General features: G+C 57.9%; 2 pseudogenes; both read left to right on the top strand.

Moving 5' to 3' along the window:
- The first annotated feature begins 3,244 nt into the window (after positions 1–3,244).
- Positions 3,245–6,700, top strand: LOC135461217 (high affinity immunoglobulin gamma Fc receptor I-like; annotated as a pseudogene).
- A 2,160-nt stretch (positions 6,701–8,860) lies between these two features.
- Positions 8,861–19,149, top strand: LOC135461216 (Fc receptor-like protein 5; annotated as a pseudogene).
- Positions 19,150–22,048: the final 2,899 nt, after the last annotated feature.

Below are 22,048 nucleotides of genomic sequence, written 5' to 3'. Positions count from 1 at the left end.
AAGGTGACTGGCAACATTTTGCAAAGGCCAATGCGCTGGCCAGTCTTGTACTGGAATCACTGTGCAGTCTGCACCTGTGTCTACAAGCATCTCAATGCATTTTGACTCCCCACCCCCACTGAGGTTACACCGTAATTTAGGTTTGTCTTTCCCAATAATTTGGACCCGGGCGACTGTGGGCCCTTGTATTTCAGTACTTTCATGTAAGGATGGTACAGGGATAGCTTGTGCAACAATTTGTCCCTTGGGAAGAAACATGGGTGGGTGGAAAGAGTGCAGGCCGAGAACAAATTGCTCAGGATCTGATGTTGTCATTCCTAGAGCAATCTCGATCTCTTGTGGTGTGTGTTTGGTGTCCCCAATGACGATGTACTTGCAATGAATTCGGTTCCAAGTACCCATCTGTTCAGTGTTCAGGATTTACAGAGACAAAATGCCAGTCAGTGTCCTTCAGGTGGAGTGACTCTGTCAGCTGCAACCTGTAAGGCTCATTGACAGAAGACGTGGTTAACATAGGATTACCTAAATCATAACAAAGGTTATTTTGTTTCACTTTCAACAGTGGACCAGCAGACTTGGTCTTTGAAGCACCTGCTTCACTTACACAAATATTAATATTATCGCGCGCTTGATTTGTTTTGCTACCCTTATTCCCTTGGCCTGCTCTTTTTGTGTCTGCACGCCTGGCAGGCGGGCACTCCCTTTTGAGGTTTTTTGTTGTTGTTGACCCCCAGGGAGGGCATGTAGTTCTCCTCCCCAGCCATTTCTAAATGCATCAAATTCCCTTTTCAGGGGGCGCTGGTTACTCCAGTGCCCAAGGTTGTTAGAAAGCAGGCATGTTTTGTGGGCTCAACCATTGCTGGTCTCTGCTGCTGCCCAGGGTACTGCTGTGCTGAGGGAAAAGGCGCTGGGCTGGCAACGGCGACATGCTGAGGTGGTCTTGGCAGCAGCCTTGGTCTGGTGTCTTCAGCCCCACTCATCAGAGGCACTTTCCTGTTACAGACTAGAAGCATATCTTTTAATGTAGGGGGAGGTTCTATAGGAAGGCTCAGGATTGCCGCTCGACACTGTTCATTTGCATTTGTAAACGCTATTTCCTCTAAAATCTCCTCCCTAGCATTCACTTTTTTAACTTGTATTTCAATAGCTCTAGTTAACCTTTCTACAAATTTCAAAAAAGGCTCTGATGGTAACTGTTTAATTTTACTATATGGCTCAAAAGGCCCCTCAGGTTGGAGGGAAAAGAATGCTTTTTCAGCTGCTTCTTTTACTTTTTTGAGTGTTTCTGCAGGAATTGCAGTAGCTTGGATTGAGGGTGAAGACCATTGACCGTCACCACAGAGGTGCTCAATGGTGATAGGGTTACCACTGTTGTCTTTCGCTGTGTTTGGATCAGCCTGTAAGCCTGGGAGTGCATCTTTTAGCCGTTGTTTCCATGCCGATTCCCATAATTTGAATTCTGTGGAGGTCATGAGGCAGGAAAAAAGCTGTTTTAAATCCTGTGGGATTACCACAGTCCTACTCAGTTCAGAATTTAAAAGGCCACGGAAATATGGACTGTGTGGACCATATTCTTTATGACATTTACAGATCTCTTTAATCAATTGTCGTCCAAAAGAACTCCAATTAGCAGTAGGACCTGCTCCTCCCTGAGCTTCAGGCTGAAACGTAACAGGAGCTAGTGACAACATGGGACTATGCATTGGGTCTGCCATTCCCTGCTCTGTATCCCTTGAATCAGAAGCATTGGGACCACAGCTACAGGTTTGGGGACAGGCAGTGGGTGTGTCCCCACCGTGGGAACCCGGGGGGCAGGCACGGGAGTTGTCCCGGGCGGTGAGACCAAGCCGACTGGGCCAGCAGGGACAACATCTGATGGGGACACCACGCCCTAAAGGCTCCCACAAGGACTGGATCCCCCGGCTCTGCCCCTAGTGGGCAGAGCTGCGCATATCCTCTTCCTCTGAGTCGCCCTGGGAGACACGACGGGGACTGCAGCCCTGCCGAGCTGCCCAATCCTGAGTTGATCACTTTTAATAAAGGCCTTAAAAGGAGAAGAAGTCTCCTGGCCCTGTTTATTTCAAGGGACACCCCTTCCCTTGGGGACATTGATTCCCTCAGGGCCCCCATTCTCACAAGGCCCCCTTTAACCGTGGCACCCCCATCCTTGGCCACCATCCCACGATCAGAAATCACTGGAGGCCATGTTGTTCATAGACCCTCATTCCTGAGTCTGAGTCTACCTAACCCTTGGGACCCCCATTCCCATGGGACCCCATCCCTGGGCACCCCAATCCCCTAGACACCCATCCCTAGCTCCCTACACCACCTCAGCCTCCAAATTCTGGCAACACCATGTCCCCACCATGTCCCACCATCACCCCTGTTATGAACAAAAAATTCTGTTGATTTTTTCCAGTGAGAAAAAGGTTACCACTACTGCTGGGGTGCTGCTTGTGTTATGGTAATTATGGGTCATTGTTGTTAATAGTTGTTTTTGTATCAGTAAAAGCCCTGGCTGAGGCGAGTTAATGGCCTTTCTCCGAGACAGTGAAGAGTGGGGACCCCTCCGAACAGTAAGGAGAAGAGACTTTGGAGGGGAGGGATATGCAAAATACTCCAAGGACCAGCATGCTGTGTGGGACCCCTATTCCAAATGCAGGGAGAAAACCCCAAAAACAATGAGCCACCTAAGAGCTGAGAGACTGGAGTGATGTATGGACGTGAGGAGCCGAGTACTGAGCCTGCAGACATGCGGAACACCTTCGGAGTCCCTCTCGCCCTGACAATGGGAGTAGTCCCCAGCGCTGAGAGCGGGCGGGAAGGGGCCAGGTAAAGTAACATCGGATGGGATCACCACGCCCTAAAGGCTGCGACGACGACCTTATTCCCCAGCTCTGTCCCTGGTGGACAAAGCGGCACATATCCTCCTCCTCTGGGTCGCCCTGGGAGACACGACTGGGACTGCAGCCCTGTCGAGCTGCCCAGTCCTGAGCTGATCACTTTTTACAAAGGCATTAAAAAGGTGAAGAAGTCTCCTTGCCCTGTTTATTTCAACCCCCATGTCTCACAAGGTCCCCACCCTGCCCCCATCCTTTCCCTACCCTGCCCCCACCAAAGGCCACCTACACATGGGGACAGACATGACCTCGCTTCCTTCCCCTTCATCTGAAGAGCCGCCAGCCAGGGGAGTGGTGGCCACAGCAGCGAGTGACAGCCAGTGCACATGGCTGGGGACACCGGGATGGCCGGGAAGGTGGCGCTGCTCTTGTGGGGTGAGTGCCCTGGGCCTGACAACCCAGGGAAGGGCCCTGGTGAGGCAGAGACTGGTGGAGAGGGGTCATGGGGGCCTGCAGGGTCCCCTGAGGTCCCCAGTGCCAGGAGAATCAATGCATGAGGTGACCAAGGACGTGGGGTGGCTTTGGGGACAGGAGAGGGGGTTAAGAAACATGGAGACAATAACAGGGGGATGGAATTTGGGAGGCATTGTGGGACTGGTGAAGGTGTGGGGACATGGACAGGGTGCCAGGGGGGCCAGGACAGGAATTAGGGGAAAAGCACCATGCAGATGGGCCCTGGGTACAGAGACCATGGGACTGTTGGGAGTGACCTCTGCCCGCATGGGGTGGTACTGGCATCCCCAATCCCACGGTGTCCACAGTGTCCCTGTGTCCTGCCTCCGCCTAAGGTGGCCCTGTAGCCCCAGTTCCTAAGAAGTCCGTGCCACTCTGGTGTCCCCACAGGAGAAATCTGGGGATGATGCCAAAACCCGAGCTCTGGTGCTGCTGTACCTAGAGAGCCACCCCCACAGAGCCCTTTCCCTTCTCCCTTCCAGCCCAGACCCTCGGCTTTGCTGGTGAGTCCAGCAAAGGGCCCAACCCTGCTGTGCCCAGCCCCACGCTGGTCCTGGCAGGCTGGTGTCCCCTGTCACCCGCAGGAACCCAGACCACCTGGATCATCGTGGAGCCCCCCTGGATGCCGGCGGTGCTGTGGGGCCGGGTGACACTGACCTGCCAGGGCTCAGGGACCTCCAGTGCCACCACCTGGTACAAGGACGGGCGGCGCTGGGGGCAGTAGCGACATGAACGCCTCACTGTCACTGAGAATGGCACCTACACGTGTGACAGACCTGGTAGTGGGCTCAGCCCCCCCGTGAGAGTCTTAGATGGTGAGGGGGGTAGAGTGTCCCCAGCCTGACACCTGCCGGGACCCCAAGGGCTCTGGGGGGGCTCTGCTCCATGGGTCACCTCCTGTGTCACCAGAGCCCATCCCCTGCATATGGGGACATCCCAAAGCATGCCAGTATGGAGGGGCCCCTGTATTGGAACTGGGGACCCTCAGTGTGCTGGCTGTGACCCACTGGGGGGGTCCCTATTGGGTGGTGCCTTCAGGACCCTCCAAGCCCTCCTGATGTGACAGGACCCATTTGTTCCCCAGACTGGCTGGTGCTGCAGGTGCCAGCAAGGCTACTGCTGGAGGGGGACACGCTGACACTGCGCTGCCGGGACCGGCGGAACAACCTGGCCCCCTGGGTGTCCTTTTACCGTGAGGAGAAGCAGCTGGTGGAGCTCTGAAATGGGACAGAGCTGACCCTGTTCCCTCTGAAGCTGCACCACAGTGGGTGCTACTGCTGCAAGGGTTGGCTGACAGACAGGGAGTGGGTGGTGTCTGCGCCAGTGACAGTGACAGTGTACAGTGAGAACCCCACAGTTTCCACCACAACACCCCCACAGCCCCTCCCCAAGGACTTGAGGTCACTGTCCCCACTTCCTCCAATCTCCTGGCCTGAGCCCCTCCCAGTGCAGGTGCTGGAGGGTCCCCCTGAGCCATCCTTCACCTCCCCTGACTCTCAATTGCCTCAGCACCCCCAGCCCCCTGCAGCCCCGAGACCCCCTCCTGCACCTGTTCTACCGAGGCAGGCAGGTGGTGGGGAGCCCTCAGGGGTCCCCGCAGCTGCTGGTGCCCACAGTGGGGGTCTCCCACTTGGGGAATTACAGCAGCCAAGTGCGGTCTGAGGGCGGGGCTGTGCGGAAGAGCAGCACCCGGCTCTGCATCACGGTGTGCAGTGAGTGCAGGGATGGGCATGGGGAGTCCCCACAGCCTCTGAGGGTCTCCTGCCTGGGCACCTCCATGTCCCCCAGACTCCTTTCTTGGGTCCTTCCACCACTCCCCTTGTCTCCACACATCCATGGCGTAACCTTGTCCCCACTATCCCCCATCACTCTCATCCCCTCCCGTCCCTATCCCCCCACACTGGCTGCCAGCCCTTCCCTGTGCCCTCAGCCCTGTCTGTGTCCCTGCAGTGCCCGTGGCCAATGCCACCATCATTCCCGGTCCTCTGGCACATGAGGTGCGCACCGGTGACCCCGTGACCCTGTGTTCCTCGGTGCAGGTGGGTTCAGCCCCTGTCACCTTCACCTGGCTGTTTAATGGGCAGGAGGTGGCCCAGGGTCCCCTCCTGGAGCTCAGGGACATCAATGTGGGACATTCGGGCGCCTACAAGTACGTGGCCACCAACCAGCTGGAACAGGATGGGCACCGTGTGTTCCAGGCACCCAGCCCCGAGGTGGTAATGGAGGTGACGCCGTGGGGACACAAGGTCCCCACACAGGTGAGGTCACACAGGGTTATTGGGGTGTTCAGGACCCCCATGGTTCAGGGTGACCCCACTGTGTCCCCTCCGTCCCCAGCAGTGGCTGTGAATGTCAGCAGGACCCTCCTGTTCCTGCTTCTTCTCCTGGCTGTCATCGGGGGCCGTCACTGCTGGCACCACCATGGTGGGTGACAATGGGGGGGGGGATTGGGGTCCTGGAGTGAGGAGGAGCCCCCAGAGTGGGGGAAGAGATTGGCAGCACCAAGGGCGCCTGAGCTGAGGGACACTGAGCCTGCAGTGACCTCTGCTGGGGATCCTGAGGGATTTGGGGGGAATTTGGAGAGTCTTAGTTGTGCTCCAGGGCCATCCCCAGATGGGCTTTGAGGAACAATGTGGTGGCATTGGGAGTTCTTGGAGGGTTTGGAGAGCTGCTAGAGGGCTGTGCCAGGATGTTGGAGGATCTTTTTGGGTCCTGTGGGAGTTTGGGGGTCCCCCTCTCTGCCATGCTTGGGGTTTTGGGGGCTCAGAAGGTTGGGGACACCAGGGGGACTGGGGGCACTGCGATGGTGCAGAAGTTCCAGGAGGTACAGGGATGATCGGAGTGTCCTGGGGGAGTCAGGGATCCATTGGAATTTGGGGCTGCAGTGGGGATATGGGGATCCCGTGGGTGGTTGGAGCTGGTGAGGTCCAAGGAAGGATCAGGGGTCCCAGTGTCGCCACGGTCACACCCTCCCCTTTTCCTTGCAGCTGCCAGGAAGCTCCAGGACAGGTGAGTGGGAGGCTCTGGCTGGGACTCCCCTTTCCCCCTCCCCAGACATGACCCAGACACCCCCCAAACCCACAGAACTCCCCTGGGAGGAAGGGGCAGTGCTGAACCCCCCACATCGTTGGCACCGAATGGGCAGATGGTGAGTACAGAGGGTGACAGGGACACATCACCCGCGGGTAGCACCCCCACCCAGGTCCCCACAAGCAGTGTCACTCTCAGGGCCCCCATGGGTGTCCCGCAGCCCTGCCCCACCTCGGGATCCACAAGTGACAAATGCAGAGCTGTCGGGACCCAACAAGGGACAGCGGGACCCCCGTGACTACGATGACATGCTGTGACGCTGGGGGCACTGGGGGTCCCTGCCTCAGGACACCCACCATCTGTGCCCTCAAGCTCCCATGGGTGCTCACCGTGTCTGTGGGGTGGCCACGAGTGGGGGTCCCATGTGGGGCTGCCCAGAGCTCCCTGTTCCAGTGCTCCCAGTGCTCCCAGTACTCCCAGTGTCTCCCCATTCCCTTCCACAGAGCCAGGAGGCAAAGGACCCTTGTCCCTCTTATTGGACCCAAAATACAGCTCTTTGATTAAGCTGGGAGAAATGGTTTTTGTTTGTCCAGCTCTGTCAATTCAGCTCGGGAAGGAGCCAGGTCCCTGTCAGGTTAAGGAGCAGATTGTTGTTGCTTTCTTTCCAGTAGACCTGGGGCTCTCTCAGTACCCTGGGGACAGGGACAAATTGATAAATTGCTGCATTTCCTGTCTGGTTCCCTCACAGCTGCCCCTGCAGGGCGGGTTTTTAGCCAGCCCTGCTCTGAAAACCATCAAAGGCCTTTACAGACTCACTGCTTGTGTCACTCTGCTTTTGTGCTTCTTGCAGGGCTGAGAAAACCACAAGAAGAACAAAACCCAAGAACTTTTTCCACCCACAGAATTCTCACCTCTGCAGCCGCCCTAAAGCCAAGGGGGCAGGGGGGACCCTCAGGTGCTGGCTGCCACCTGGGGCTGGGCAGAGCAGGGCTGCGCAATGGCCATCCCTGTGCAGTGGGGCTGGGCCATGGCTGGGCCCCACCCTTGCATTGACAGGGGTCCCCAGGATGTGCCACCCCTGGACTGGTTTCCTCCTGGTCACCCCCAGACCAAGATCCTCTCTGGACAAGACACCCCTGGATGTGCCCCCCCCAGGGCAGAACCCCCTCCTTTCCCATCTGACTCTCAGCACAAAAGGCCTCTTCCTGCTTGTCCAGGAAAAGGAAAGTGAAAGTGTTGAGGGAGCAAAAGCAGACATCCCTCAAAGCCTCCCCACCCTTCCCTGCACCCCTCACACCCTATTTTTCCCCTCCCCTGTGTCTCCCCAACCTGTTCCCTGTTCATGCGCTCCCCAGGATTGCTGAGCCAGGAACTGGGACTGAGGGGACCTGGCACAAAAGTGAGGAAAATAAAGGGAATAGAGAAATAAAGAGAGGTAAAAGTCAAGAGCAGGGGAGGGAACAGAGTTAGAGCTATCCAGAAACCCCATGTGATGCTTGCCCAGAAACAACAATGCTGGGCCCCAGGTCACCCCAAAACCTGAGGCCCCCAGGGAAGGAGCTGTTACCCCCGTGCCCCCGCTAGCCACTGCCCGTCCCTGGCACCCCCATTCCCCTGAGAACTCAACCATGCGACCCCATTTCTTTCAGTCGCCCCTTCCCTGGAGCCCCCCATCCCTGGACTGCAATTCCCCAGGATCTCCAACCCCAAGCAACGCCATTCTGGTGAATTCCAGTCCTTGGGACATCCCTTCCCTTTGGGACACTGATTTGCCCCAGAACCCCCATTCTCACAGAGCCCCCATTCTCACAGAGCCCTCCTTTCCCCTGACACCCTCATCCCTTGGCCACCACCCCTTGATCACTGGAGGCCAAGTTGTTCTTGGACCCTCATTCCTGAGTCTGAGTCCACCCAACACTTGGGGCCCCAATTTCCAGGGGATCCCATCCTGGTAATTCCAGATCCGGGGACACCCCTTCCCTTGGGGACATTGATTCCCCCAGGACCCCCAATCTCACAGGGCCCCCATTCTCACAGGGCCCCCTTTAACCCTGGCACCCACATCCTTGGCTACCATCCCATGATCAGAAATCCCTGGAGGCCACGTTGTTCATAGACCCTCATTCCTGAGTCTAAGTCTACCTAACCCTTGGGACACCCATTCCCCTGGGACCCCATCCCTGGGCATCCCAATCCCCTGGACACCCATCCCTGGCTCCCTACACAGCCTCAGCCTCCAAATTTTGGCAACACCATGTCGCACCATCACCCCTATGTCTCACAAGGTCCCCAACCTGCCCTCATCATGTCCCCACCCTGCCCCCATCCTGTTCCCACCCTGCCCCCACCAAGGGCCACCTACACATGGGGACAGATGTAACCTCGCTTCTTTCCCCTTCATCCGAAGAGCCGCCAGCCAGGGGAGTGGTGGCCACAGCAGTGAGTGACAGCCAGTGCACAAGGCTGGGGACACTGGGATGGCCGGGAAGGTGGCGCTGCTCCTGTGGGGTGAGCACCCTGGGCACGGGCCTGACACCCCAGGGAAGGGCCCTGGTGAGGCAGAGACTGGTGGAGGGGGGGGGGCATAGGGGGGCTGCAGGGTCCCCTGATGTTCGCAATGCCAGGAGAGTCAATGCATGAGGTGACAAGGGTCATAGAGTGGCTTTGGGGACTGGAGAGGGGGTTAAGGGGTTAAGGAACATGGGGACAATAACAGGGGGATGGAATTTTGGAGGCATCATGGGACTGGTGAAGGTGTGGGGACATGGACAGGGTGCCAGGGGGGCCAGGACAGGAATTAGGGGAAAAGCACCATGCAGATGGGCCCTGGGTACGGAGACCATGGGACTGTTGGGCGTGACCTGTGCCAGCATGGGATGGTCCTGGCATCTCCATTCCCACGGTGTCCATGGTGTCCCTGTGTCCTGCCTCAGCCTAAGGTGGCCCTGGAGCCCCAGTTCCTAAGAGGTCTGTGCCACTCTGGTGTCCCCACAGGAGAAATCTGGGGATGATGCCAAAACCCGAGCTCTGGTGCTGCTGTACCAACAGAGCCACCCCCACTGAGCCCTGTCCTTTCTCCCTTCCAGCCCAGACCCTCGGCTTTGCTGGTGAGTCCTCAGGGGATGCCATGACCCAACCCTGCTGTCACCAGCCCCACACTGGTCCTGGCAGGCTGGTGTCCCCTGTCACCTGCAGGCACCCAGACCACCTGGATCGTCATGGAGCCCCCCTGGATGCCAGCGGTGCTGTGGGACCGGGTGACACTGACCTGCCAGGGCTTGGGGACCTCCAGTGCCACCACCTGGTACAAGGATGGGCAGTGCTGGGGGCAGCAGGGATGTGACCGCCTCACTGTCACCGAGAATGGCACCTACTCGTGTGACAGACCCGGCAGTGGCCTCAGCCTCCCCATGAGAGTCTTAGATGGTAAGAGGGGTTTGGGTGTCCCCAGCCTGACACCTGCCGGGACCCCAAGGGCTCTGGGGGGGCTCTGCTCCATGGGTCACCTCCTGTGTCACCAGAGCCCATCCCCTGCATATGGGGACATCCCAAAACATGCCAGTATGGAGGGGCCCCTGAATTGAAATTGGGGACCCTTAGTGTGCTGGCTGTGACCCACTGGGGGGGTCCCTATTGGGTGGTGCCTTCAGGACCCTCCAAGCCCTCCTGTCTTGGACCCTCCAAGCCCTCCTCCTGATGTGACAGGACCCATTTGTTCCCCAGACTGGCTGGTGCTGCAGGTGCCAGCAAGGCCACTGCTGGAGGGGGACACGCTGACACTGCGCTGCCGGGACCGGCGGAACAACCTGGCCCCCTGGGTGTCCTTCTACCATGAGGAGAAGCAGCTGGTGGAGCTCCGAAATGGGACAGAGCTGACCCTGTTCCCTCTGAAGCTGCACCACAGTGGGCGCTACCGCTGCAAGGGTTGGCTGAAAGACAGGGAGTGGGTGGTGTCTGCGCCAGTGATAGTGACAGTGCATGGTGAGAACCCCACAGCTTCAACCCCAACACCCCTACAGCCCCTCCCCAAGGACTTGGGGTCACTGTCCCCACCGCCTCCAATCTCCTGCCCTGAGCTGCTCCCTGTGCAGGTGCTGGAGGGTCCCCCTGAATCATCCTTCAGCTCCCCCTGACTCTCAGCTGCCTCAGCACCCCCAGACCCCTGCAGCCCCAAGCCCCCCTCCTGCTCGTGGACAGGGAGGGGGAGACCTCCAGCAGACCTGCAGATGCTGGTGCCCGCAGTGGGGGTCTCCCAGTCAGGGAATTGCAGCGGCCAGGTGCGCTCTGAGGGGGGGGTGGTGCAGAAGAGCAGAGCCCAGCTCCCCATCACGGTGTGCAGTGAGTGCAGGGATGGGCACGGGGAGTCCCCTCAGCCTCCTCAGGGTCCCCTGCCTTGGCACCTCCATGTCCCCCAGACACTTTTCTTGGGTCTTTCCACCACTCCCCTTGTCTCCTCATACATCCATGGCGTAACCCTGTCCCCAATATCCCCCATCACACTCATGCCTTCCCATCTCTTTACCCCCACACCGGCTGCCAGCCCCTCCCTGTGCCCTCAGCCCTGTCTCTGTCCCCACAGTGCCCGTGGCCAATGCCACCATCAGCCCCGTTCCTCTGGCACACCAGGTGCGTGCAGGTGACCCTGTGACCCTGCGCTGCTTGGTGCAGGTGGGCTCAGCCCCTGTCATGTTCACCTGGCTGCACAACGGGCAGGAGGTGGCCCGGGGTCCCCTCCTGGAGCTCAGGGCAGTCGATGTGGGACATTCAGGCACCTACCAGTGTGTGGCCACCAACCAACTGGGACAGGACAGGCACCGTGTGTTCCGGGCATTCAGCCCTGAGCTGGTCCTGCAAGTGAGACTTGGCTCACCCTGGATCACAGGTAGGATCACATGGTGTCACCAGGGAGTACAGGACCCCTGGGTTGATGGGTGACCTTTATGTGTCCCCCTGTTTCTTGCAGCGGCCCCAGGGTTCAGTGGGGCCCTTTTGTTCCTGCTCCTGCTTGTGGGTGTCATTGTGGCCTGGGACCAGTGGCACCATTTGGGTGGGTAACAATGAGGGCACAGGGGTCATGGAGAGGGGTGGGAGGCTGCCAGAGAAGGGGGCCATAGGGCTGCACCCACAGCCCCTGACTTGGGAGGGGCTGAGCCCCCAGTGACCATGGCTCAGAGCCCTGGGAGCTGTTGGAGGGTCCTGCAGGGATGTTGGGGGTTCTATCAGGGGTCCCCCTCCCTGCCAGGCTCAGAGTTCTGGGGGCTCAGGGTGTTGGTGCAAGTGGGGTGGGTCAGGGATACTGGGGTTGCATCAGGGATACTGGGGGGTCCTGGGAGGAATTGTGTGTCTGGTGGTGGTTCAGCATTCCCATGGATGGATGGGAGCCCCTGGGTCTCCAAACTCCTGCTCCAGTTTTCCTTTGCAGATGCCAGGAAGCACCAGGAAAGGTGAGTGCAGCCTCCAGCCATGATACACCTTTTACCCAAACTCCCAGCACCTCCCATCCCCTTCCACACACCTCCTTATTCCCACAGGGCCCCCCCAGACCCCATGGCACTCCCAGTGGAGGATCCTCAGGCAACGTACATGGAGCTGCCAAGGCAACCGTGGGAATCCAGTGACATCTATGAAAATCTACACCAAAAGTTGTGATGATCTGGGAAGTGAGAGGCACTGGGTGACACTGGGAGTGCTCCCTCCATGACTCCTGTGGTTGCCCATCCTTCCAAGGGAGGTGATCATGGGTCAGGGGGAGGCTACACAGGGCACCCTCTGCTCCCCATTTCCTCTCCCAGTACCCCCAAGGGCTCCTCCATCCCTTTGCTGGTTCCTGCAGGCGTTCCCCAGCCCCATCCAAGTGCTCAAGTGCTCTCAGGGACTGCCCCATTCTCTCCCCATAGTGCTTGCAGTACACCCAGGGCTTCCCCATTCCCCCTCCCACTACCCCTGTCCCATCCCGCTGGAAAAGGGGGAACTGGGGAGGATTCTTGCTGAAAGGTTTCTAAGGTGAAAAAGAAGCACAAACATGGCAATATTATATCTGAGAACTTTATTGATAAAGGAGGGTAAGCGTTCTTACCAAAGGGGGAGAGAAGGGAGTAGAAAGGGAAAAGGATAGAGAGAGAAACAGAAGACAGGGACAGTGTTACCACAAGAAATCCGGGCGCTGTGTGGGCACCAGCTGGGCAGATGGAGTGTGTGTGCTGCAAGCCAGGGCGAGCCCACATGGTTTTTGTGAGTGGCTGGGCGTGATTTCCAAGGACGGCACCTGCGTGTCTCTGGCATGGGCGAGCGATGGCTGCAGGCTGGCTGCTGCGGGCTGGCTGCGGGCTGGGGCTGCGGCACTGGTGGCTCTGGGCTGGCTGCAGGGGCTGGGGCTGCGGGGGCAGGTGCAGCAGGCTCGGTGCTGTGGGCAGCATGGGAAACGCGGCAGAGGCGGTGGGTGGGTGCAGGCAGCATCCGCTCCATCGGGGAAAGCAATGAAGGAACGTCCAGGACGAGCAGGAATGAGCTGCCTCGGGGAAGCAGCAAAGCAGGGAAGAACGGGTGCGGACAGGGAAGAAGGACCACCGGGAGGAAAAGGCAAGGGAGGGGAGTATCTGTGAAATTTTTGCCCAACGTCCAGGAGGAATGATGCATCTGACCCCATCTTGTCAGAAGGCTTATTAAGTACTTTATTTTACTATATTATTCTATATTATATTCCATTACATCTAAACTGAATCTGCCAAGCACTCAACTGCACTCCATTGAACACAATCTCATGATAGTCAGCTTACTGTCCCCACACACACACACACACCTGGATTCAATGGGTCAGTGAATCAAAACACTCACAACAGAATCCAATTACCAGTTCCCTTCAGGTAAACAGTCTCCCACAATGCATTCAATTTGTGAAAAACACAGGAGCAGAAAATGAGATGAGAATTGTTTGGATTGTTTTTTGCTTCTCCCACTGCTTCTCTCAGGTTCAGAGAATGTGAATCCCACAGGGCAGGAGGGCCAAACTGACCCTCTGAGCGAGACCCTGATCCTCCAAGAAACCCAAAGCAAAACGTTCCTGTTGTGTCACAGTTTGCTGCTTTTCTTTGCAAAGGCTCCTCCCACAGCTCAATTTCCCAGGCATTTTTTCCCAGACATTTTTCCCAGGCATCTGTCCCACCAGCCAGTCGGGGTCACTCACAGCCGAATCACTGAAGCTTTCTCTCACCTCATTCTCTATTGTGTGAAGCCTCGCTGGGGAAGGGCTTCCCAGCACTTGCAGAACCCACAGAGTAATTTTTCACCTCATGTGTAGCATATGTTAGGACATAAATCAAAATCAGATTTGTTCCTCTTAACCCTCACATGCTTAGTGGCCCTGCAGTCCCCCTGCCAGTGCACCCACTAAAGTGGCTTATTGGTGCCCATCCCAGTTCCAAGGGGGCACAGGACCTGGTTCCCTGCTCCTGGGACAAAAATGCAGCTCTTTGGTTAAACTAGGCAGAAATGGTGTTTCTTTGTTCAGCTCAATCAAGGAAGCTGAACAGGGTGGGAACCTCCCTTGCAATGCAAAATACAACCCCAATTTCTCTGAACTATTACTACTTTGAAATTACAGGGCTTTTAGGCAAAGATGTGGGAACAGGAATAAAAATTCTTTACTAATATGTATTGTGAGAAACAAGTTAATGGAAGTTGACTTTCGCTGGATATTATATGAAATGATATAACATTATTTATTATATTGCTGATTAAATACTGTGATGTTGTTGGAACAGTGATGTGTATTGTGGAGTGGCTGATGTTGTTGGAGTGGCCATCCAAGGGTGGGGCCCAGCCATGGCCCAGCCCCACTGCACAGGGATGGCCATTGCCCAGCCCTGCTCTGCCCAGCCCCAGGGGGCAGCCAGCACCTGAGGGTCCCCCCTGCCCCCTTGGCTTTGATTCTGGCAGCTTTAGAGCTGCTGCAAAGGTGAGGATTCTGTGGGGGAAAAAGTCCTGCCTGTGGTTTGCTCAGCCCTGCAAGAAGCACAAAACCCAAAGGGAGCCCAAGCAGTGGCTCTGTGAGGGCCTTTGATGGTTTTCAGAGCAGGGCTGGCTGGAAACCCCCCCGACAGGGACAGCTGTGAGGGACCAGTCCGTAAATGCAGCAATTGATCATTGTGTCACTGTTCCCAAGGGACTGAGAGAGCCCCAGAACTGCTGCAAATCCCACACCAATCTGCTCAACAACCTGACCTGGACCCTCCTCCTCCTCCCTGCCTTGCCGTGGATGGACAGTGGCCGGATGCCCCGCACCCACCACAGCCGCTCTCTCACTGCCCTCCACACCTGGATGGGGAGAGAAAATTGAGCAAAGGGTTCCTGGGTTGAGACAAGGACCAGGAGAGATCACACATCAAATCCTGTCACAGATAAAACTGCCTCCGAATTAGAGACATGAATTGAATTTATTGCTGAGAAAATCAGAGCAGGATAATTCAAAGCCCCCCTAGAAACAGAGAATGCCCCCTTTTCCCATCTGACCCTCAGCACAAATGGCCTCTTCCCTCTCCTCCAGGACAAATAAAGTGAAAGTGTTGAGCAGGCACAGCCCAGCAACTCTGTCCCCCAAAGCCTCCTCACCCTTCCCTGCACCCCCTGCTCCCCATTTGCCCCCTCCCCTGGGTCCCCCAACCCGTTCCCTGCTCAGGTGCACCCCAGGATGTCTGATCCAGGAACCGGGAGTGAGGGGATATGGCAAAAAGTAAGAATTAGGAAAATAAGAGAAATAAAGAGAGGAAAATGTCAGGGGCAGGTGAGGACACAGAGGCAGAGATACCCAGGACCCCCATGCCATGCCTGGCCAGGAAACGAACACCCCAGGGGTGATTATATGGAGCCTCGCCTCACCCCAAAATCTGAGGCACCCAGGGAAGGAGCTGTGACCCCCATGCCCCCCCATGCACTGCCAAACCCTGGCACCCCCATTCCTCTGGGACCCCAACCTTGGAACCCAATTTGCTTCTGCCACCCCTTCCCTGAGACCCCCATCCCTGGACAGCAATTCCCCAGGATCTCCAACCCCAAGGAACACCATCCAAGTAATTCCAGTCCCTGGTACACCCCTGCCCTTGGGGACCTTGATTCCCCCCAGTACCACCATTCTCACAGGGTCCCCCTTTCCCCTGGCACCCCCATTTCATGATCACAAATCCCAGGAGGCCACATTGTTCTGGGACCCTCCTCCCCAAGTCTGAGTCTACCCAACCCTTGGGACACCCATTTACCTGGGACCCCATCCCTGGGCACCCCATTCTCCTGGACACTCATCCCTGGCTCCCTACACAGCCTTAGACCCAAATTGTGGCAACATCATGTCCCCACCATGTCCCACCATCCCCCACCATGTCCCCAGACTATGCAGCCTTGTCTCCAGCCTGTCCCCAGCTTATAACCACCCTGCCCCCACCAAGGGCCACCTACATGTGGGGACAGACGTGACCTCGCTTCCTTCCCCTTCATCCGAAGAGCCGCCAGCCAGGGGAGCGGTGGCCACAGCAGCGAGTGACAGCCAGTGCACATGGCTGGGGACACCGGGATGGCCGGGAAGGTGGCGCTGCTCCTGTGGGGTGAGTGCCCCAGGCACAGGCCTGACACCTTGGGGATGGGCCCTGGTGAGGCAGAGACTGGTGGGGAGGGGGCACAGGGGGGCTGTGAGGTCCCCTGAGGTCACCAATGGCAGCAGAGGCAGAGCAGGGCATGGAGCTCAGTGTGACCAGAGATTTAGGGTGGCTTTAGGGACAGAAATAGGGGAACTGGGATGTGGAGACAGGAAGAGGGGGATAGAGATGTGGGGACAAGGATGTGGCAGAAGGAGCCTTGGGGCTTGGGGACTGTGGGGATAGGGACAGGGGAACAGGGATACTGGGACATGGAATGGGGCCACGTAACATGCAGATGTCACCTGGCCATGGGGAAAGGTGCCATTGGAATTGGGATCATGGGCACAGGACCATGGGACTTGACCGTGGGGACAGGTGCTGTAGGGCTGGTGGAGGTGGGCAGTGCAAACATAGGGTGTCCACAGTGTCCCCATGACCCTCACCCAGCCCTGTCCCTTCTCCCTTCCAGCCCAGATCCTCAGCCTCGCTGGTGAGTCCTCGGAGGATGCCAGGTCCCCACCCCACTGTCCCCAACCCTGCAATGGCCCTGGCAGGCTGGTGTCCCCTGTCACTCGCAGGTGCCCAGACCACCCAGCTCCTGGTGGAGCCCCCCTGGAGGCCGGCGGTGCTGTGGGACCGGGTGACACTGACCTGCCAGGGCTCGGGGACTGCTGGTGACACCACCTGGTACAAGGATGGGCAGCCCTGGTGGCAGGAGGGAGGCAACAACTTCACTGTCACTGAGAGTGGCACCTACACGTGTGAGAGACCTGGAAGTGGGTGCAGCCCGCCCGTGAACGTCTCAGACGGTGAGGGTGGTTTGTGTCCCCAGCTTGGCACCCACGAGGACCCCGAGGATGCTGGATGAGCTCTACTCCATGGGTCACTCTCTGGTGTGACCAGAGACTGTCCCCTATACAGGGGGACATTCCAGAGCATCCCACTATGGGGGGACCCTCGTGTTGAAATTGGGGAAACCTGGTGTGCTGGCTTTGACCCAATATGGGGGTCCTGATGACATCAGGACCCTCCAGACCCCTGTGATGTGACGGCACCCCTCTGCCCTCCAGACCAACTGGTGCTGCAGGTGCCAGCGCGGGCACTGCTGGAGGGGGAAACGCTGACACTGCGCTGCCGGTACAGGCAGGAGAAGTCGGCCACTCTGGTGTTCTACCGCGAGGAGACAGAACTGGGGGGGCTCTACAATGGGACTGAGCTGTCCCTGTCCCCTCTGCAGCTGAACCACAGCGGCCGCTACAATTGCAAGGCCTGGGTGATCAACGGGGTATCACAAGGATGGGAGGAGTCAGTGCCGGTGACAGTGACAGTGCATGGTGAGCACCTCACAGCCGCCACCCTGACAGCCCCATAGCGCCTTGCCAGGGATTCGGGGTCACCGTTTCCGAAGCCCCCCATTTCCTGCCCTGAGTTTGTCCGGGGACCAGTGCTGGAGGGTCCCCCCTGAGCCCACCTAGGGGTCCCCCCTCACTCTCAACTGCCTCAGCACCCCCAGCCCCCTGCGGCCCCAAGCCCCCCTCCTGTGGCCCTGAGCCCCCCTCCTGCGGCCCCGAGCCCCCCTCCTGCACGTGTTCTATCGGGATGAGCGGGTGGTGGGGGGCCCTCAGGGGTCCCTGCAGCTGCTGGTGCCCGTCGTGGGGGTCTCCCACTCAGGGAATTACAGCTGCCAGGTGCGCTCTGAGGGGAGGGCCGTGTGGAAGGGCAGTGCCCGGCTCCGCATCACAGTGCACAGTGAGTGTGGGGATGGGCACGGGGAGACCTCACAGCCTCCTCTAGTTTCGTTTTCTGGGCATCTCCATGTCCCTCGTACACCATGCTTGTGTCCCCCGTCTCTGCCCTGTGTCCCCTCACCCCTCTGTGGTGTGACCCCATCCACAACATCCCCCATCACACCCACCCCCTTGTCCCTATCCCCCCAAACCAGCTGCCGGCCCCTCCCTGTGCTCTCAGCCCAGTGTCTGTCCCCACAGTGCCCGTGGCCAATACCATCATCACCCTTGGCACCCTATCACACCAGGTGCGTGCAGGTGACCCCGTGACCCTGCGCTGCTTGGTTCAGGTGGGCTCAGCCCCTGTCACCTTCACCTGGCTGCACAATGGGCAGGAGGTGGCCCAGGGTCCCCTCCTGGAGCTCAGGGCAGTCGATGTGGGACATTCGGGCACCTACCAGTGCGTGGCCACCAACCAGCTGGGACAGGACGGGCACCGTGTGTTCCGGGCATTCAGCCCAGAGTTGGCCCTGTTGGTGACACCATGGGGACACAGGGACACAGGTAAGGTCACACAGGGTCATTCGGGGTCGAAGGACCCTTGGGGTGATGGATGATCCTGATGTGTCCCCCTCTGTTTCTTGCAGTGGCCACAGGGGTCGGTTGGGCCCTTTTCTTCTTGCTGCTGCTCGTGGGTGTCATTGTGGCCTTGCACCGGTGGCACCGTGTGGGTGGGTGACAATGGGGGGAGAGGGGGTCCTAGGGAGCTGTAGAGGTCCCCAGAGTGTGGGCATGATAGGGCAGCACCCATAGCCCCAGAATTGTCACTTTCCCTGGGGGTCCTGTGGGGTTTGGGGAGGTGCTGGAGGGTCCTGCAAGGATGTTGGGGGTTCTTTCAGAGGCTGTGGGGATGTTTGGAGCGTCTGTCCCTGCTGGGCTTTGAATTCTTGAGGCTGAGTTGGCCCAGGGCACTGGGGAGACTCATGAATTCTGGGGGGCTTTAGAGATGCTTGGGGGTGCTGAGGGGAATTGAGGGTCCCATAGGGGTTCAGGAATCTTGAGAGGGGTAGGGCCCTGGGACCCCACAGTCACCCCTCCCCTCTTTCCTTTGCAGCTGCCAGAAAGCAGCATGAAAGGTGAGTGGGGTTCTTCAACCATGAGTCCCCTTTTTCCCACATGACACAAGTCTCCATCGCCTTCCACACATTGTCTTTTTCCCCACAGGCCCCGCCCTGATCCCCTGGCCCACCCAGAGGAGGGAGAGGTTGTGTACACCCACGTTGTGAGCACCAAACATGCACAGCGTGAGTACTGTGGATTGGGGGGACAGTGACAGTGGTGTCACCCCTTCCCCTTTGGTCCCCCCAACCGTTCTGTCCTGCAGGGCCCTCAGGCATCACCGACCACCAGTAACCCTGGGTGGCCTACGTGGAGCTGCGGGGACCCCAAGGGCGACCAAGAAATCCCAGTGACATCAATGAGGTTGTGCTGTGACACTGGGGGCAACTGGGGTGCACTGGGTGTCCCCACCCATGGGCATCCACTCGTGTGTGTGCTGCCACTAAAAACTGCCCCTCCCTATGGATGCACAAAGATCCCAAAGGGCTGAGAGAAGAACAATTTCCTGCAACAGCAACGAGAGAGAATAAAACCAAAAGCTACAGCAACAAGGATCAGATTCCAAATTTTCACAAAAAGATCAATTTCCTGGGGAAGTCCCCAAAAGGAACAAACCTTGGACATTCTCCTCTGCTCAATTCCTCCACCAGAGGAACCTGTCAAATCTTGGAATTTCCTTGATCTGATGGCCAAAGCGGCCTTCAGGAGGCTCTGGATTCTCTTGAGCCATATCACAAATTATTCCTCTTCCCTGTTCCCCACACGAGGATGTCACAAATGCCCAGTGGGAGTTCCAGAGCCTCCCCATTCTTCAGAGCAGGACGGGATCCTGTCATGGCACAGGGTGGGATGTCAAAAGCAAGAGAATTTTGATGTCTGGAGACATTTTGCAACACCTGTGTGTGGCAGGGATGGGTCAGCCTTTGCTTTTGGTGAGACAGGGCCCCGACTGTCCATCATCTGTCAGTCATGGCACACTGGGGACAGTGTGACGCATTGACAAAGCCAGCTCCTGAGTGGCCGGGTGACCACAAGTGCCAGCTGGGGAGAGGGCGCTTGGTAGCCAAACTGGCCTAAAAGGCAGAGCATGAGGTTGCCAAGTCCCTGGCCCTGTCTTTCTTGGGATGTCTGTCTCATCCCAGGAGCTGGCAACTCATTTAAATGAGAAATGTCTCCCAAGGAAAGTGGGAACTGTCCTGGAATGAAAAGAAGACCCATGCTAAAACTTTTATTAATTTCAAAAATGATGGGGCTTCCAGGCCAAAGTGTAGAAAAAGGAGTAACAGCTCTTTACTAGGAAATTTATAAACCAGAACAGAACAAACAACACAAACCCAGAACTTTCCCTCCTGCTCAGCACTGTTGGTTTTTGTGGCAGTTATAACCGCGGCCAGCAGGGGGCGCTGCAGGGAGCACTCCCGGCCAGCAGGGGGCGCCCCGGTCCAGCTCCATCCCCTCAGGGGCCATGGCGGCCTCGGACGGGAGGGAGGAGGGGAAATCGCTCCTTTTGCAAACTCATGGGCACCAATCGGTCCCGGCACCACCACCGGCAGCGGGCAGAAGCCACCAAGGCAGCAGGTTGGATCCCAGTGCCCACTGGCAGCGTAGCAGTGTCCCGGGGCCAGGCACACACCCTGCACAACACCCGCGACCACTCTCCATGATCCAAATGGAAGGAAGGCAGCGCCTGACCCAGGCAGGTCTCGGGTCCACAGCAGCACCTCTGTTGGCTTTAAACCACAATTCCTGCAAACCCTCAGGCTTTCACTCAGGTGAGGAGGGCAAGGATGGAGCAGCTTTGGGGACACCTGGAATCCAGACAGGGCTCTCCCCACAGCCCCACCACAGCTGTCGCCAGAGCCACAGCTCGATATTTCCACACTCCACACTTTTCCCTCTCTTCTGGCAGCCATGGCCAGAACCCAAACATTCTTTCCAGGCCGTTCCCAAGGGCTGCATGGTTGAGACAGGAGGAAGGAGGGACCCCATCAAGTTTTTGAGCAGAGTGGTGGGATTTGCCAGGTTTTTGCTGCTATCTCAGACACTTGCTACAAGGGACAAAATGATAAATTGCTACATTTCCAGACTGGTTCCCTCTCAGCTGCCCCTGCAGGGGCAGTTTCCAGCCAGCCCTGCTCTGAAAACTATCAGACATCCTTGCAGAGCCACTGCTTGGGCACCCTTTTGGTTTTGTGCTTCTTTCATGGCTGAGCAAACCACAGGCAGGCTTTTTCCCCTCACAGAATTCTCACTTCTGCAGCAGCTCCACATACCCAGAGCCCCTTGGAATCTGTCTGGGGTGACCCCCAGGCCACAGGCACCTTGTGCAGACTGTGCTTGGCCCTCGGTCACTCAAAATTCTGAGGAATCCAGGGAAGAAGCTGTGAACCACGGGTCCACCCAGGAACTGCCTATACCTGGGACCTCCATTTCACCTTGAAATCGAATCATGGGACCCCCATTCCTTATGTCTCCCCCTCTCTGGAACCCCTGTCCTAGTACTGACATTCCCTAGTACTGACATTGTCCAGGACCCTCATTCCCAAGGAACCCTCTCCTGTCCATTCCACCGCCTGAAATCCCCCTTCCCCCAGGACCTTGATTCTCCCACGACCCCCTTTCCTACAGAAGCCCTCATTCCCCCAGCATCCCCATCCCATGACACCAAATCCCTGGAGCCCACGTTCCGCTGGGACTCCCATCCGTGAATCCCCAGCCCTGGGTACCCCCATTCCCATTGCACCCCCAACCCTGGTGATTCCCCATCTTCAGGACCCCCATTCCCAGGGACCCCATCCCTGGAACACCCCATTCCCCTGGACAGCCAGCCCTGGCTCCCAAAACCTTCTGAGACCCTCACTCCTGGGAACCCCATGTCCCACTGTGTCCCATCCAGCCTTGTCCCCACCCTGCCCACAGCCTGTGCCCAGCTTGTGGCCACCCTGCCCCCACCAGGTGCCACCTACGCATGAGGATGAGACCTCACCTTGCTTCCTTTTGCTTTGGCCAAAGAGCCACCACCCAGGGGACAGCCACCCCCGGCAGCGTGTGACAGCCAGTGCACATGGCTGGGGACACCGGGATGGCCGGGAAGGTGGTGCTGCTCCTGTGGGGTGAGTGCCCTGGGCATGGGCCTGACACCCTGGGGAAATGGACAGGGCAGGGCACAGGGGGGCTGCGGAATCACCTGAGG

This window comes from Zonotrichia leucophrys, unplaced genomic scaffold, assembly GCF_028769735.1.
Source record: "Zonotrichia leucophrys gambelii isolate GWCS_2022_RI unplaced genomic scaffold, RI_Zleu_2.0 Scaffold_223_81955, whole genome shotgun sequence".
NCBI lineage: Eukaryota > Metazoa > Chordata > Aves > Passeriformes > Passerellidae > Zonotrichia > Zonotrichia leucophrys.
The sequence above is the reverse complement of the archived record's forward strand: the minus strand, read 5'-3'. Positions and strand labels throughout refer to the sequence as shown.